At 38.2% G+C, this 18,726-nt stretch overlaps 1 long non-coding RNA gene across 1 annotated transcript; it reads left to right on the top strand.

Moving 5' to 3' along the window:
• Positions 1 to 9,713: 9,713 nt before the first annotated feature.
• Positions 9,714 to 17,202, top strand: LOC114056486. The gene is made up of 4 exons (XR_003571012.1): positions 9,714 to 9,800; positions 12,795 to 12,908; positions 15,869 to 15,970; positions 16,658 to 17,202. It is a non-coding gene; the product is annotated as an uncharacterized LOC114056486 (long non-coding RNA).
• The last annotated feature ends 1,524 nt before the right edge of the window (positions 17,203 to 18,726 follow it).

Genomic DNA, 18,726 nt, shown 5'->3' with positions numbered 1-18,726 from the left:
TCTGGGTTGATATTATTACTAGCTTGTTAAGACTTTAAATTGAAGGGCTATATCTGCAAAAATTATAGTAATCTTCATTACTGCAGTCTGCAAGTCTGGACACCATATGCATGTGGTTCAGGTGACAAACAGGATATATAGAATCCTTCATTCACAAGTGAATTTGCATTTGCACATTTTTAATATACTAGAGACTGCAAAAATTGAGAGAAAATGTGAAAACAAGAAGCTTCTGTTTCCTTCCTAGAAGGAAAGCATCTTTCTTGAAGTAACTTTGGGCTTGGACAAACAATAGAAATAAAACTGAGACTATGAGTAATATTTCTTATAACGGTAAGTTTACAAATTAGAGAGAGAACCTTTATAAAATTACTTATTTTTCTCCCCCATATATATGTGCTTTTCCTTTTCAGAGGTATTTCTTTGTCTCTGTAGATTGTGTCTAGTTGTTGATCATTCTTAATCTTCTGTGTATGTCAAAGGATGGATTTGCATTTCCTCCTTGTGCTCATCTACTCAGGATGTTTGTCATAACTCAAGAGGATGAGTAATGCAGGATGACAATCCTCAACATGACTTTTCTATTTTATCAGTGTTACACAGAGAATAGAGGGAAATTCTTTGTCCTGGAATCATCTGTCCAAGAAAATGAAAGAATACAAGTGGAGAAATTTGACTTTTTTTTTTTTTTCTTTAGAAATATCTAATTCTTTCACTGTAAGGTCAGCTCCTCCCAGTCCAAAAGGATCACACACTTGAGTGTGGAGACAGCTAAAGTTTGCTGTGGATTGATACATGATACCTATAGTGCGGCAACCTGAACATCTGTGCACCTGCACAAGTCAAACAGCCGAGGGCCTCAAATTCTGTCCTCTCTTACTTCTACAATAGGGCACAAATGTTACAACTCAGCACATTTCTTAGAGAGCAAAAAAGTGAACCAGATAACTAGGTAGTGTGTCATTGAGACAAGAACTATAGCACTGAACGTGATATATTCAGGCGGAGGATAGTGGCCTCTCAAAAGTGAAGGTGTCTCTATCATGTTTTCATATCAGGTTTTTAAGTTACACATTTAGACAACTAGTCATTTACCACACTGATTAAAATAGGAAGCATATGCAGTTATGTAATGGGACGTTTGTGGTTGCAATTCCTAGGTCATTTGTACCTGTGCCAAACTGAGCACGTTTATGCTTGCTTTGCAAAAAAGAAATACTAATGAAAGACTGGGAGATGGGTGTAATCAGAAACTGTGACTTTGGGCAAAGGAGGATCCTGCATTGCTCATTTCTAATAAAACTTTAAGTGTCCTGGAGCAGTAATTTTATAGACTGGTGCACTTAAAAAAGATCTGTCTTTTTATTTGTTCTATAATTTGTTTTATAAAACCCAAAATAGTGATCAAGCAAGCTGTGGGTGAAATCCAGGCTGCAAATGAAGTCAGTTCATTGTGGTTACAAAGCAGGAATTAACAGCATTGCAGGAATGGATTGGAAAACATCACCGAGACTCAGGCTAGCTAAGAACCTTAACTCAAACCTTGTTTTATCTATTTGTCAAATGAAGGATCACCTGTATTATAACTTCATCTTTGCCAGACAGTTAAAGAAAAGGATTTTGTAGCACTTTAGATTACATTGTTTGCCTTCTACTTAAGGAAATACACAAGTAATATGCAGGTAAAATTAAAGAGAGTTTTTCCTTCCTTCTCTTTTCTCCTTCTAAATCCTGAAGGTGAAGAACACTAGATCTTTGTGTCCTAGAGCAACAGGCTTGAGGGAAGCTGCAAAGTTTGTTTGTAAATTAGCTAAAATTCTGCATTATTTCACTTCAGAAATTAAGAACCTCTTTACTTTGTGAGTCCTCAGCATGACAAACAAGGAAATAGTGAGTTCACAATAGGGAATAACAAAAATTGATTTTGGAAGAGCAAAATAAGCTTTGCTAGGTTATTTAAAATGTTGGGGGAGAGGGGCATGTTTGTTTGTTTGTTTGTATAATTTATTTGGCTTCAATGACAATTGTCATAAGAAAAATCTTAGAAAGGACACAAACACTTATCTATATCATGTCTCTACATGGGAAATCACGGTGATATCCTTTTACTTCTGAGTAATTGCTGAGCAAGCTCCCACACTCGGTGTTTTTATGTTACACTTTTCAGAGTGGAATAACAAGCATCCTTCCATTACCATTTAAAACCTCTCTAACAAATAATTTTCTGACTCTTTCTTTAGCCATATGGATCCAGTGTCATCCAGCAGTTATTGCCTTACGGTGCTCCAGGTGTACCTAATGTGTCCACACTGAAACAACCATCCAAATTGCTAGTGATCTGGACAACAGCTATTTTCCCTAGCTAAAACTCTGTTTTGTTTCGTCTGTGTCCAGCGAAATGCTGGGCTCTTATGCACAAAGCATGCATTTATGCTGATTAAGCATCTTTTTTTAGTGAGCAAGTTATGCCCAATCAAGTGTATTTGACTCAAATACAGAAGCATAAATTGGTTTACTCAGTTAAAAGCTCTGATCTGGCAGCTACAGATAATAGGTGGAGCTTAAGGAATCCACAGTGCCTACAGATCCTGATTTACTTTTGGCCTGCAAAGGAGCATGCTAAGAGTAGGTAGGAATTTCTTCACTGGCACTAACAAAGCATTGAGTTCTTGAGAGTAAGAGATGCACTATTCCTAGTGGCTTTGCTTCTTTGTATGGCCTTCCCTTGCCAGTCTGACACAAATAGGCTCCTGAATTATCCTTATGCTACATGTTACTGCAGAATAGGAACCTAAATGTCCGTCTTAAAACAAAACACTAGCTACAAGCTGCAGGACCTTAACATATTTCACAGATTCAGTGAGATATACTCAGAAAAGGAACCTTGCCCTTGTTTAAGGGCATAAAATTTACTTTCAGATTTTATTCATTTCAGGATGTAGATAAAGCAGTAGCAATTGAAAAGATTATGTATATATTTTAAATATTCCTTTAGGATGTGCCTGCCATCTTAAGAACTGGAAACAGTCAAAATACTGTGTTCTGTCCAAAGATTTGCTACAGAAGTAATTATTTTTTTTTTTAATGAGCATTACCTTGAAATGAGTGCAATGATTTAACTATAATCCTCAAAATTACTGATCAACCATTTTCACCTAGTCAGCTATTTGCTATAACATGAAATGAGGAAACAGTTTCTTGGATGAGATAAACAAGCAATTTGTTATCATTGTAAAACTGAAGTGTGCAACATAAGCAAAACAGCTTTTTGCATTCTGTTTTTAGCAGTTACTGCCTGTCTTGTTGTTTAACTTCATCTGACCATTCATCTGTATTCCTGCTTTTTGTTACTGTAAAAACCAAAACAAATAATCTATCAGTCCTAATTTTATTTTTAACATTTGCCACATTCAGAGTAGCTACAAGAAATTTAAGTGTAGAGATTGGTTTACTTAGGTGTTTTGGCTAACAAAGGTCAAGAGGATTGGGTTATAAATACGTGAATCATTAATAGTAGTGTGTGTTCCTTCTACTGTGTTGCTGAGAATTGCACAGGAGAACAGAGATTAAATACTTCCCCATAGACTGCAGTGGTTTTCCCCCTATGCTGGCGTTAACTCTGCCTAGTGCAAGAAGACATCTGCTCAGTTGTACTGGTTGTTTCTGCTACTTGAACATCCATGAAAAAATAATACTGCATCAAGTTTTCTGTGATTGGAGTCCGTACTTTTCCCAGAGAACAGAGCCTTGGATCAAAGTGCCGTAATATCTCATATTGTAAGGGTGTCAGTCTGCCGTTTTGTCAGGGGCTTTGGTGATGAACACATATGTGTTCATAAAACAAGGGACTTTAGGCAGATTTGGGAGTTCATACCCCTGTGTGACAGATCGCAAAGCATTTAACACATGAATACTTCCTCTGAATTCAGTGGTAGCATTTATGAGCCTAAAGTGAAGTTTGTGATTTATTGGTTGCATAGTGGTGTCTGAGTACATGATAGATAAAAGCCTATGTCCCAAAAATATGCTTGCAAGTTACAGGTCAGACCTCTTGCTGTACCAGTATGGTACCTTCTAAGGGTAGACATTAGCTGTGACTAGGGATCAAGGATAGATCTCAGCTGGTACAGCCTTGATTTTGATTGTGGTGATTAGTCACTAAGTGCATTCATACAGTGTTGATGAGGGTTGGCTTGGGGTAACACTGACAGAGCAGTATTGCACTTAACATGTTCAGTTTGTGAGTAGAAGTTGGGATGTGTTTAGGAGCTCCAAGAAAGGGTAGTCTGTGCCCCTTCAAACACACCTGTGGAGCTTAGGCTGAGGCAGCCTCTCAGTGGGGCTTTGGGGATTGACTCGGTGTGACTGTCTGGTAAATATGGACCAAAGAGCAGGCTTGGAGAGTACTGGGCTGATAGTGCTGAGATACCCAGGGCATGCAACACTTGATGCATCTGCTTTCTGTTGCAGAAGAGGGACATCCATCAATAATTGCTACTGAAGAGGAATATTTCAGTATGTAAGATGTGTTCTTACCAGCAGCAAGATTAGTGCTCAAGGAAAACTTGGAAAAGCAAGGAATGAAACCTTATAGAAGAGGCAAAGATTGCAAAGTATCTAGCTTTATAAAAGGATGTATAACAGCTAGTAGTGAGAGCAGTGATAATGTTTTGGCATCCAAGTGCAACTAGCAACCTTTGACTCTATGCCAGTTCAGCACTGGGTGTGAAACTCTTGGCTGTTTGCCTTGACTTCCCTGCATTTTTGGGTCTGGAGACAGAGAGAGCAGAGAGAGAGAGAGAGAAAGTATAAAGACCTGAGTAATCAGAGGATTTTATAATTCTTGTTTGTTTCTCTTTTCTATTTACAAGAAATTATGAATACCTTGAATGACTGTGGAGGATCTGACTTGTAAAGGTGAGGTTGAGGAAAGAAACCACATCCTCTATTTCATTAAAAGTGGTGCTTAGAAGTGTTAAACTGTATTTTGTCCTCTCTTTACACGCAAAAAACTATATATACTTATTGCTTAGGAAAGTTGTTATCAGATGTGATTTTCAGGAATTGAGTTATCTTTTGAGCTTGGAACACAAAGCTTCCTTGTTAAGAGCCAGTATTGTTTTAGCATCTCTCCTTTTCCCAGAAATATCAGAACTGCTTGGAGTATCTGGAAACAAATGGTCACACCTTCTGAAAAATCAGAAAAATTAAAATTATGAGAATATTTTTTAATATATGTTTGCACAACAAGTACACCACATCAAGATATTTAACCTATGCTTCAACCAAAGTCATTTCAGATTTAAGGGCTATATTTCCATATCAGTGAAAGGAATTTGGTTTTGCTTGTAGATGTGAGTTTTCCTAAATCAGAGTAAAATGTTATGTGTGTGTGTGGGTATATATATATATATATATATATAATGAATGCTATAGATTCATAAGCTTTCTCACTAGTGTTTGTACCATTTCAATTAACAGGTGCAAAAGTATCTTTGTGATTCTGATCATTATGGATTTTGCTCAGAGGTCTTTTACTCATCTGCTGTTTAAGTCCTCCTCTTGCTCAGAACTCTACGTGGAAGGAGAGGGAGGGCAGTTTGTGCTTCCCAGCATTGGTGCCACAGACCTTTGCAGCAGAAAGCAGAAAGTCAGGCAAAGGGGGTGATCTAGAAGCAGCAGGGTTAGCAGAGGCAAAGCCTGCTAACCTCAGGTCACCAGCCCTTTACTTCTTTCCTTGTAATACCATAGTCATGTACACTGTGATTTCAGTGCCTAGAGTAACAGCTTTTAATGCCAGTATCTTCCCCTGTAGGCAGCACAACCCTCAAATTTGCTACTTGGGTTGTGCCAACATCATTTTGGGAACCTCGATGCCAAGCATGACGATGCTACTTCAAGGCAGAGATTCTACAGGAAGATATTGTAGAAACTCTTACAGGCATTATTGAGAGCAGCAGTGCATCGCACAATCTGCCAAAACACATGCCTGTTTTTTCCCACACTAGCTTGGAGAAGAAGGCAGAGCAGCAGGGATGTTCATTTCCCCACGCTGGCAAATCCTATGTAGCCTGTTTTGTACTATTCACACTTTTTTGTTCCCCTCCACGTCTTGAATAGGATTAACAAATGGAGTCTTTCCTTTATGCTCCAGTGAACTTTACTAAGGCACTCAGAAACTGCATCAGAAGTCTTAAATAGTATTTCTCATTAGTGGTTCACTTGGCATCATAATTTCTTGTCTTCACAGAGGCACTGACACTTTGTCGGTGACAATTCTTGCTCTGTATCACCATCAGTGTGTGTGACATATTAACTTTCAGGCAACCTAGAGGTTTTATTTGCTGAAAACAGATCTCTTTAAATATTGACCTCTCTAAACATTAAACATTATGGACAAACATCCCAGAATTGATGATGTAGGGATTGCAAAATAAATTACTGTTTAAACCGTGGAATGTGCAACATGACAATTCAGAGCAGCTGTCAGGGCCACCTCTGGCTACCCTCCGTAGGTGGATATCCTCACCAGCTGTGATACTGATGCTAACAGTGGTTTCAGACTTATTCTAGGAAGCGTTATTATCAAATAAGCATACTTATTAATTGCTTTAATGACTTTGAATCAATCTTTTATTGTCTGTCCTCTGATTTGTGGACTTATTGCTTTGTGAAAAATAAAGTGACCTTGGTCATTTTGGGCACATCAAAAAGGAAAGTGTATAACTCAAGAGGTTTAAAACTTCAGTAGTGAGTCTTATATGTCAGTAATTTCCTCTCCAGGTAAAAAAAGTATTAGTCAGTTCTTTGAGAATTCCAATCACTTCAGCATTTATGTCTGTATTGCCTCAGGGATCTTGCCCAGGTCCAGTTTCAAGTTCTGTGAATCAAGCACCTTGTCTGAAGAAGAGAGCACAAATTCTAAGCCACTACCACTCCCTCTGAATTGTCCTGCCTTGTCTGTCTCTTTTTTACTACCCTTCAAAAATAGGAAACAGCTGTTCTCTGGCAGGCCTCAGAAGAGTGCCGTAACAATGCCATAGCCAATGCTATACAACAGATATTTTTACTTCAGCTGAGAAATAATCCTTTTGCAAGCAAGCTTACCTATAACCCAGTGGGAAGACTTTTAACAAGAGAAGAACCTGCAAGACTGTACCCAGGCTGCACTTACTGAAGTACGCAAAACTGATGGCCTGTCCTTATGAGAGAGATAAACCACTCTTCTACACTGAATATTGGGTGAGTCGAGAAGCTAGACTTTGAAGGAAACCTCCTGATTTTTCCCACTTATTGTGCTGCAGAGAGGCCTTGAAACATATTTTCTGGATTAACTGCAGGTTAACCTAACGCAGAAGATGTGCCCCTGAAGTGTTCCAGCCACTAATGAGTCTTCTCTTTACAGGTCAGATCAGAATCAATCTGAAGTAAAACCTACTGAAATTAATATATTGTGGAATACCCAGTCCTGATCATCAATTGTTCTATTTTATAGTTCCACTCCTACTGTGTTACTCTACCTGTCAATATATGCACAGCCCAAATGATCTTCTGATATTCAGTTACCATTTTAGCTGGAATATCACCTTTGGTATGTGTTGACTAATTCATAACTTTTCTGGAAAAAAAAAAAAAACAAACACCAAAGCAAAACAAAGAAATGGTCTCTGGTTCAAAACAGAAATGTAACTTCTGTCTAATACCTTTTCTTCTGCTACTGCAAAGCATGGGAGAGAAACACTGGGCTTCCAGCCACAGGCAGGATTAAAGCTCAGGTGACTTAGGTCACTGTTACTTCACTGACTTCAGTGGACAAAATAACTACACATTCTAGAGAAAAATGTAGAAAAAAATGTATTTTGCTATAAGTACTGACTGCAAGTTCAAAATTTAAATGTAGGTTTTCAGTGACCACGATAAGAATACTGCACCAGGATAAATAACAAGATTCATCCAGTTATTTTCTGCTCTTCATTTCAAGCCTCCAGTTCTACTACATTAACAAGGGCAGGCTGGAATTATTGCTGGTGCTGTAGGAAACAACAGCTTTATCCCACAGAGCTCCACAGATTGTGAGCCAAACCCCTACATTTTAGGCTTCACTTTGGATGCCAGATGTTTCTGTGTGTATCCCTTCATCTATCTACATGCATATCTTCTCAACTCAGGCAGCATTTGGAAATTATTTCTGCCTCAAAGTTTATTTTTTTTTCCTGTTTAAGGAATCTGGCATTGATCTGCTTTAAATTAAGAACATGGGTCATACCTCATAATTTTAAGGAAGTTTATCCCAGCCTGCATTCTGACTAATGGTATTCCTCTCAGCAGAAGCTGCATACTATTTCTCCATCTAAAGATTCACATTTGTATCTTAGGTTTCCAGATCGTATTTCTAAGTGAAGATTGCTATGCTGTAAAAGAATCTACCTGGAAGAATCTCTGTTTGCGAAAGAGATCCCTCCTTGGCACCTGCAGTTACTTAGATGCCTTCCCCATTCCCCATTTTACAAAGATCCTTGGCTTCTATTCATCTTTTTGCATTACCAGTGCTTCTGGGTCTTGGCATGTCAGGGAATTTCTTTCTTTTCCCAGTGACCACGGAATTGAAGACCTTTCTACCAGTGCACCTGGAAGCAGGTAACTGGACTGCTCTAATATAAATATTGTTTAGTATACATAAACTGGAATTTTACCAGGACTAGTTGAATTTTAAAATGTAAGTGGAAGATTACAGTCAGCTGGACTGATCTTGGATGACGTACAGATAAAGACACAGGTTAATTAAGCTGTAAATCTACGCAGAATGACATAGCAATGACTGTCTGGAGGGAACTGTTGATCTAACTTTAAGTAACTGCTGAAAACATAACAATTCTAATATAGACGTGCCCTTCCAAAGGGCATTAACTGTTATACATAAGATGCCAGATGACTGAAAAAAACCATCCCCAGATTGTTTTATGTGATCATGAAGCAGTTTATCCTGTAAAAAAAACCCCAGCTTTCCCACAAAGAGGTAGGACACAGTCTTGGATTTCATTTTCTTGAGAGAATTTGGACTCCCAGCAGCCTCTGAGCAGACTGAGCAGTGGTGTTGCTGTTGAGTCTGCCAGATATTAGATGAGGTAATTTTCCTGCCATCACTGTTGAAAGTTAAAATCCGATACAATTTAGAACAAAAACAGTAGATAGATTGGAAGCTTTGGTCTATGTACCCTGCAATCTATACAAGTCTGAGTATTCAATTTTGCACTTGTGTTTGCACATCTCAAGATAATTGCTCCACTTCAGTTGCAATGTTCTTTAATCACTGCCTGCAATGTTTTCTGTAATACACATCCATGACACTATACAATACACATGATTATAAACTTATATGTATGAAAAATATTTTCTTTGTGTATGTGAGGGAGACTCTTGATTTCCTACTGCCTCTTGAAAAAATTGCTTCTCTTTCTTTGGCTCCATCTCTGCTCTCTGCACTTCACACTTGAAAAGGCTTTGCTGCAGGACTAACAGCTTCAGTGCAACCAGTCATGGAGAACAAGCAAAACACCTCAGAAGCTGTCCAGCATTTCACCAATATCGAAACATTTAAAATCTTCCTGTAGTTAAAGTCATAAATAAGCTTACGTAACTTAATGGAATTGGGACATCACACAAAAAAATACTTTATCTAAGCCTGACTTACCTAATGCTTTCTGCTGGTACTACCGAAGAGTCAGGCTGAGTTTGTGACACAAAGTGCATTCAGAATTTTAAAAAGGAAACAACACAAACTCAAATCCTTATTCTTCCAGGTAAGAAAATCACTCAACTTGGGGATTATTTGGCAGAACTTAAAATGTATCAAATCTGACTGAAGAGCTGGAAACTCAGGGTCTTGCTAATGCTTTTAAGAGGCATTAAGATGAATATGATGATGACTGCAAATGGTTCATGATGGTGAATAAAAATGCCACCAATGAACTGACATAGCTAAGAAATGCTTTCCTGAGACACACTGCTGCACTGCTGGACTGCCTGATGGTTAAATCTCAGAACACAAACTTTCTTCTGCCTTACAAAGAGCATTCAATTTTTAAGAGTTTATGTGTCTAGCCTTCTAGCTCCAAAGGCTGTTGAAGCATTTCAGTTTTGTTTTTCGCACATTGTCAAAAGATTTTTTGTTTTGGCTTGTGTGTTTTCAAAGACAGAAGAGAAATATTTACAAAGGCACTATTCATGTCAGTATTTAACTGCTGATTGACTACTCTTCTGCATGATGATGAAAGCTGCTGAATTGTAGCTTTGGCTGGAAGGAGCTGATAGTGAAATTAAACACCTCTTCCTCAATCCCAAATATCTGCAAATCTAAAGGGTCTTTTGTTGAAAGATTACTGAGTTTCAGAAAACCAGGCAAGCAAGAAAAATAATTATGTTTTCCAGTTCTCTCCTTGTGCTTATTGCTACAGAGTCCAGCTCTGACCCTTGCACTCAGAGTAGATATTTCCACCATGCTCGTCCGCATGCCATCTAACCAAGAGGTTGTTAGTTTCTGTTAGGTGTTTTGTTTCCTCCGACATCAGTTCAATGAAAGAAGGACAAAGTTAAAAATGCTGGCTGTTCTTACATTTAAAAATTCTATGGTAGAAAAAAAGAAAAGTTGAAGAAATAGCCCTTGTTTTCTGTATAAGAAAAAAACCAACAAAACCCCAAAAAACCCAAACAGACAAAACCCCAGACAAAGTAGGCACTTTTCTTTGGTTTTATATCTTCTAACAAAAAGGGATGCATTTTTAAGTAGTATTTACACAGAATTGTCTACTACAAGTAATTGTGCAAACTTTCCGTGAAACTTGTACCTTTTTCTAATATTTTGAGCTTTCATTTTTAAATTTACCCTTTTAAAATGGGTCTTCAGAAGGCTCGGAGGGGCTTCATCACTCTACAGCTACCTGAAAGGAGATTGTAGTGAGGTGGGGGATGGACTCTTTTATCATGCCTATAGTAGAGGACAAGAGAAAATGGCCTTAAGCTGGGACAAGAGAGATCCAGATTAGAAAAAAAATTCACTGTTCAGGTGGTCAGACATTGGAATAGGCTGTCCAGGAAGGTGGTGGAGTCACCATCTCTGGAGGTGTTTAAGATGTTTTTAGATCTGGCACTGGATGATATGCTTTAGTGGTTTAGGGGTTACAGTGGTAGTGCTGAGTTGATGGGTAGACTGGATGATCATAAAAGTCTCTTCCAACCTTAATGATTCTATTATTCTACGAAAACACTCACCTGAGTATTGCAAGATAAACATGCTGGATTTTGTGTTTCAAAGAGATGGAAACAACTTGGCCTTTATGTGGCCAAGATACTTAGAAGTGTTTCCGTTTTAGAGATGGGCTTTTTGATTGCTCATACAGCAAGTGAAACAGAGTCAGGCCTAATATTCTACCCTACAAGACTATACTAAGATTGAAGGATCTACATCTACATTAGCATTTCAATTGTTTCTTTGGTATGAGACCATTTATCTAATTTAATGTTTCCAAGTATTCTGACATGTCGAATAAATGTTGAATAATTGAATCAACAGAAATATAAACATGATTATTTTAAAAAAGACAAAAAGACAGCAAAAAGGTGAGAGAAGCAGCAAAAAGAGAATAGCAAGCTGATCATAAATATGCATTTCCTATCCAGAATTTTAACAAAAACTAGTGTGATACTGTTCTCTGAGTGCCCAGACTTAAACCAGCACATCTTATAAAGAAGAACAGTTTTAAATGCTTTCAGAGGAAAACCAGGAAAATGATCCTGCCAAAATAAAATGAAAACTTTACCTGAAGCAATGCAGCCATCACTTTGGTAGCGCCTGTGCACATGAAGTATGCCAAGACAAAATAAAAAAATCAACCCCATAAAACTTCTTAAGAATTCAGAAAGGAAATTTTCCCCTCTGTATACAAGGAAGCCTCTTCCAGCCCTACCTCCTTAAATGATAATGCCTTACAATCCTTACTTTCTACTCTACATGCATTTAAGTCTTATATATATGTGTCTAAATACTTACATATAAGCACCAACAACATTCTTTCAATTTCAGTTTTCCCCAAGGTTTTTTGGAATTCAGGCTATTACAAAACTTGGTTTCTAGGTTGCTACAGGAAAAGACTATTCTAACATTGGAAACACACCACCTAACTCAGTACAACAACCTTAAGAATTCATAGTAAACTGCACAAAATGGCTTCAGAAATGCATACCTGTTTTATCAGCACAATGTGGGTTGTGTCACGAGCATTATGTTATGTTACATGGACCTATTCTGTGGTGTTTTCAGCACAGCAGTAGCTGTGGTCAGGTGAGCAAGGCTTGTCTTAGCACTTCATCCAAATTCTCCTAGACTCTTTTTTCCAGGAAATGTGATTCCCTTCTTTCCCATGTCTGTTCCAGTTCTGTTTCTAGAACTACTTAATAGTCTACCAAAGTTATCCTTCTGGACAGCTATTTTCACCTGCATCATGGCAGACATAGACACACAGTGGGTAGATATAAACCACAAGCTGATCTGAACTACTTTTATTTGTTATTATGTGTGTCTGCCGTGCACAGTGCTAAATGTTACTCCAAGGAGCAAAACTTGAGTGGGAAAACACTCTACTATTTTGTCCTGGAGCAGTGAGTGGAGGTTGTCAGAACACCACAACCTCTCGTAGCTTTGAGCAAGTCGTTCTTCTTTCTTTGTCTAAGGCTTTTGTCTCAGCAACTGTATAGTAATTCTTACTTTTTCCCAGAATTTTCTCTCTTTTTATCTTCAGAAACTGTAAGCTCCCAATACAGGAAACTCCTTGCTGTGTCTTTGACTGGAACCAGAATGAGAAAACTCTGTCTCATCTTCAACTTTCTATGCACTCTATTGGAATGACACTAAAGTAAGTGCTAAAAAATTTTGGCCAGTTGTGTTGAGACCATTCAAACTAACATTTCTTTTAGCTGTTTTCAGCATTTTTTTTTCCATTGTGCAAGGTGGTAGTTTGAAATGTGTTATTGCTGAATTAGTTTTACAGTTCCTGTATAAACATACCTAAGCACCATCTAAACAGCTAAACCACTGTTTTTCGTGAAGTGCCTGGCTAGAGGGAATTTCCAATAAGAACTGATGTAATCTTCTGCTTGTGAAACAGACAGGCAGTGTCAACTGTGTCATCCCTGGGCTGCATTGCAAAGGCATATCTTTGTGTCAACAAGGTGATGTGACCTGATGAGGTGATGTCCTCAGCATTGATGCAAAAGTACTGGCAAGCTGGGAGAACTACAGCTGGCAAAACTAGAGGTAAGCTTTGTGACTTCAGGTTGGGATCAGACGATGGGAACAGACACCTCACTTTAGACAACCAAAAGAAAACAAGTTTCAAATAGACAATGTTTTTGACATAATCTCTACATCTAGAGAAAAGCAAAACCTAATACATATTCTGACTGAAGGCCAAACATTGAGCCTTGGCTGTGTATGCCTAACTTTCATTGAAATCAGCAGGAACTCTCTGTATGTCAAAGGTCAGAACTGAACCCCAGCTTGAGCTCAGGTCAATATAACTGTTTGATTTCACCATCTCCACCTGAGTGTAATAAAGTAGAACTCAAGCTATCACTGACTAACGCATTTCGTGTTTAAGCAAAGATACAGAACTTAAAATTAATGTCAGTCCAAGGAAATGAAGGTCAGTGGAAACCAAGTCAGTGCTTTGCTGTACAAAATATAATAAACCCAGGCACTTATCAAAGTGTAGCTTAAATATTCTGAGCACAAGAAAATACCTCTGAAGGAATAAGAGACATACTAAGAAACCAGACATTAAAGCTGCAGGAGAAGAAACTGATGAGTGGATTTAAGTCAAGCATGTCACCTCAACTACAGTGTACAAGTTTAAAGAACAGCAAGCAATCTGAGAACTGAACACTTCCAGTTGGATTCCAAGAAAAAAGTACAAAACCAATTCTCTAGCCCTTTTTCCACTGAAGAGAGAAGTATTTTCTCTTTTGAGATGCCTACTGCCTTGAATTTGCTTTACACTGTCTACTTCCTCCATGCCTGCCATGACATTAATGAGTTTTCTCCTTCCAGAACATCACAGTTTTCATTCCACTCTCTGTCTTAGCTGTCCCTTAGCAATGTGACTGACGGAAGTGCAGGCTCTGATACACAGCATGAGTTAAACCTGCATGCTCTCTGCTCTTAGCAATGCAGGGTATGAAGTACAGGGCAATTCTAACCCTTCCAGCAGAAGCACACAGGACACCTGCTCAAGTGCTGGTCACCCTTCTGTGCATCCTGTGAAGGCAGACAAACATGAAATGCTATTTTAAATTTAGTTCTTGAATAAGTAATTCTCATCTCCCATATACAGTCTGTACACAGGGACTCAATTACAGTTGTTGGGATTTGGTTTATATACACATAGATACAGTTGGCTGCATATAACAACCTGTTCTAAACTGGCACTTCTCTCACTGTAATTATCTTTATTAAAAAAAAAAAAAAAAAGAAAAAGAAAAACAAAAGAAAAAAGAATTCAAAGAATCTTTCTCACACATTTGGGATGCAGTATTTGATTATATTCTTAGAACAGGAAGTTACCTCAGAACCCTCACAATTTGCCTTTCTGTGACTAATCAGTTTAACCAAGTTTACATATTTAGAAAGTAAATCATATTTAGAAAGTAGAAAATTAGTAGAGCCAAGGCAAAATGTTAAATTAATCTGAAGTGTATGCATATTATGAAACAGTTTTTAAATTTCTGTGGAGTGAAAATCGTATATTATAGTGTGACATAATATGTTCTCTGTTTTAAATGATATCACAATTTAAAATACTTCACTACTGAAATAGAGAAGCACTCAGATCTTAAGCAAATCAGTCTTAGAGTAGGAGCCAATTGTAACTGCAATGTCTTCCAGCTGCTACTGTGCAAGGTACCAGCAGAGCCTTTCCTGTTGGCTGCCAGGATTTATGTTATACTTCACCTTGGCTGTTCTGGCAATGCAGGGCATGGTTTCACTTTACTCCATCATACTCACAGTAGTGTGATGATACATGATCAATACGGCACAACATTTCTCCCAGGGCTCCTCCAGAAGGTGTTCGGCATTTTGTTTGCACAGACAGCAGATCTGCCTCTTGAATTCCTTCTTCTTGCTTCCCTTAGCAGTTGACTAAGTTGACTAATACTTTTGAGACTTTGATCTAAAGAATCAAAAGGGCTCCCAAGTAAAGATCTTGCAGATTATGGTGACTTTTCATTATGAAAAGACAACTTTTTTGTTATCTCAATATTCTCCTCCTTCAATGCCCTAATTGTATCCTCAGCATCCTAACTATTCGATTTAAAGGAAGGAACTGGATTTAATGCTTGCAAGTGTGACATCACTAAGGAAACAGAATCCTCAAATATGCAAATGCATGTTAGCCTTGATATAAGCACCATGGACTAGGAGAGAGAGGCAAGACAAATAATCTTGTCAATTTGGTACATTTCTTTAGGAGGTTTAAGCCCTAAAAAGAGATATAGTTTGAAGATGTTTGAAAATAGTATGGTAGAAGAGTGGAAGAAAAATCTATACATTTATATATCATCCATACTGAATGTGTTACTTTGCCTATCCACATGTCCCACTTCGTTACAGTTTCACCACAAAATTAAATCCCTCTCCTGAATGTAGCCCACACTGCATATAAAATATCATTAGGGCAGGAGGGGGTGAGGGTGAGAAAGAGAGAGAACATAACATAGAAAGTCAGGAAGAAAAAGGAATAAAAACAAAATGGAAAGAGAGGAGGAAATAAAATTAGATTAAGAGTGCGCAGGGTTATTTTCCCTGCTTTTACTCTAGAGTGTTATTACTGGCCAGCATCCAGCAAAGAAGACACCCTCGACTTCAGAAGACCTTGAACCATAGTGAAAAATACAGCTGCAGGCCAAATAGTGTTCTTTGGTGAGTAGTAATGCTACTTACTGGAGTAAGGCAAAGAGTGGGAAAAAATAGTATCTAATCAGAACTTTAGGGGGAAAAAAATGTGTCTGTGTGGAAAAAGGTAATTTCCAAGTTGAAAACTAACCAGGAAAGAGGCTTGAAATAGTGGAAAACAGTAAACAAATTCCTGTGAGATGAACTAACAGTGTGCCCTGCAATGAAAAGTAATTGGAAAATAAAGAAAACAAGGGGTTTGGAGCCAGAACATCACAAAAACAGTCACGGAGTCTTGGATCCCAGATAGCCCACACACTTCTGGTGCTAGGCACCTCTTGGAAGAACAGTCTGTCTCCTGTTAGACTCATGAGAATTCACAGGAATTTATAAATCACAGCTGCCTGTGCTGAAGGGGATCTAAGAGATATAAAGAGCATTACTACATTGGTGCTGCCCTTTCCAAATGCACAACCTCAAAAACTCACCATTACATCACTGGGATACAAAGACATCAACACCGCTCAATCCCGTTCTACTTCAGTGGGGATCAGTAGTAAAACTCAAGATTTATTACAGAAGAACTGATCTGAAAGGCTTTTCTGAAAATTGATATTTTCTTGCTTTGCAAATTTTCTATTAAATTTTCTATCCCATTATTGTGCTATTTTTCTCTTTTCTCTTTTCTTTTTTTTTTTTTTTTTTTTTCTTCAGGGTGATATTACCTTTCTATAAAAGAATTTCACCTCCATCAAGAATTTTCCTGTAAACCAGTGAGTTGCCATCCTAGACATAAATTTCTTCTGGGATCAAATACTATGTGCTCATTATCTCCATACAAGGAAGAGGTAGTATCTGCTTGAAACTTGTCCATCTTTCTTAATTGTACTAGCTGGTCTAATGACTCTTGCAGAAAAGAATATTTTCTTTTGTATGGGTCTCTGGGGCATTATTCTTCCTAATTTATTAACTATAAAAGGGGGTTATAAGATCCACCCTATCAAAAAGACCCCCATCATGATTTTCTGTAAGTGAATTACCTTCCCTGTGCCTCATCTGGAAATGTGATGCCAAAGGATGAGTCTATGGGGACTACTGACATATCTGGAAGAGACAGTGGTAATATGAGGAGTTAGCTAAGAAGTCAGCTGGCTTGTGAGATCCTGTGTCAACACACAGGTAGCTAGTAAAAACTCTGCTTAGGAGAAATGTCAACAGAGCTGCAGCATCCCGAAAACATTTAAGAACCCAGTGTGTACCCCAGGTAGTGCTCCGGTGAGTGTACTGCAACAGATCTCTATCAACCCATGATTCATACAGGTAAAATGGCAATCCTGGCTCCTATAACCTGTGGCATCCCCACCCTAGCAGTCAAGGCCCTGTACTTTGGCCCCTAATAGGAACTTCATGTGCTTATTAAACAAAAATAAATCTCTTCTCAGCACTCTTAATGTTTGGTATAAGCTATTTGCATCACAATAACCTCAGTAGTAATAACACTGAGAAGTCAGCACTGCTTCAAACTGCTAAATCATTACCCTTTAACCAATTGATAATTCCAGATGTTTCTGGGTATACTTTCACCAGAGTCCTCAAGGGAATCTTGCATGTGGGAATCTTATGTTCTCTTAGGAACCAAAGTCTGTGAGTTGATTGAAGATTTCTATAAAATATCTGAGATCTGGTTTGTGTAACCAATTCCGGTCTCAGAACCTCATGACTACTGCCAGTAGGACTGCTTGATCGAAGGTCATCATCTTTCCTTCTTGCTGCATGGTGCTTCATGCAAGGCTGTTTAAATTCTCTCATTTAAATAAAGAGAATATTTTCCATGAACCCAGAACATGGCATGCTACATAGGAATACCTGTTTCCTAAATTAATGTGCTGCTGTTTTTCATTAGTGTCATGATGCTGCTTTCAAGCCTGCATTTATTTAACAACATAGTCATGGCATGTTTAGAGGGTTAAAACAACCTATTAATTCCAAGTTGTCTTGTTAGTGAGTTTCAGTACAACTTCAAAATGTTTTCTTTCTTTCCATTCTAAATCTGATGGAGGAGATTGAAATGGTTGCTGCTTCACTGTTTATGGAGTGTGATCGTATTAGCACACTTTCTACCTTGCACCAGGAACAGCTGAAAGTATGTGTAGCTCCTCATGAATTCTGGTGATTTATTAATCTTCATGTAGCAAATCTGGCACTAATTTCAGTGTACCTTACTGTGCGAAGCTGCAGACTGTGGTGGCTCAGAAGAGCCTTCAGCCTTCTTTGAGGCTGCAGCCTTTGAAAGATGTATGGTCAGCAGAAGGTAACAACTTCTTGGCCTGTACATTTTAAACCGCCAGTGAGTCTTGGTCCTGATTGCTCCTCACTGAACTGTACAAATGTCTTCACACAGTTAATCCCAGCAAGCCTGCAGTCCATGGCAAAGCCTGAGCTTTGGAGTCTCTCTGTCGTATAGTATCTCTGGCTCTCAACAGAGCTTGCAAATCCAAGCCAGTGGCACTGTGAAAATGCAATTATTTGCAATTGCTCGAGTTTTTTCAAGCTTTTCTTTTTTTTGCAAATAAATGCCTTACAATTAAGGTAAATGTTTAATGTTACAGTGACTCCATGACTCACGCATCTACTTGGAATCCTGTTACTAGCTGTTCTGCAGGTGTAAATAAAGGAATTGCAAAGACAAGTCGATATTTGGTCTTGTTTTGTTTAGAACTAACTGGTTTCCAAAACCCCACCTTTATTTTAGTCTGAGTCTATGGAAAGAATTTTCCATTTTT

This window comes from Empidonax traillii, unplaced genomic scaffold (assembly GCF_003031625.1).
Source record: "Empidonax traillii isolate 1590-97213 ecotype Southwest subspecies unplaced genomic scaffold, ASM303162v1 scaffold7:size3022706, whole genome shotgun sequence".
NCBI classification, from domain to species: Eukaryota; Metazoa; Chordata; class Aves; order Passeriformes; family Tyrannidae; genus Empidonax; species Empidonax traillii.
Note: the sequence above shows the minus strand (reverse complement) of the source record. Positions and strands in the feature narration are given on the sequence as shown.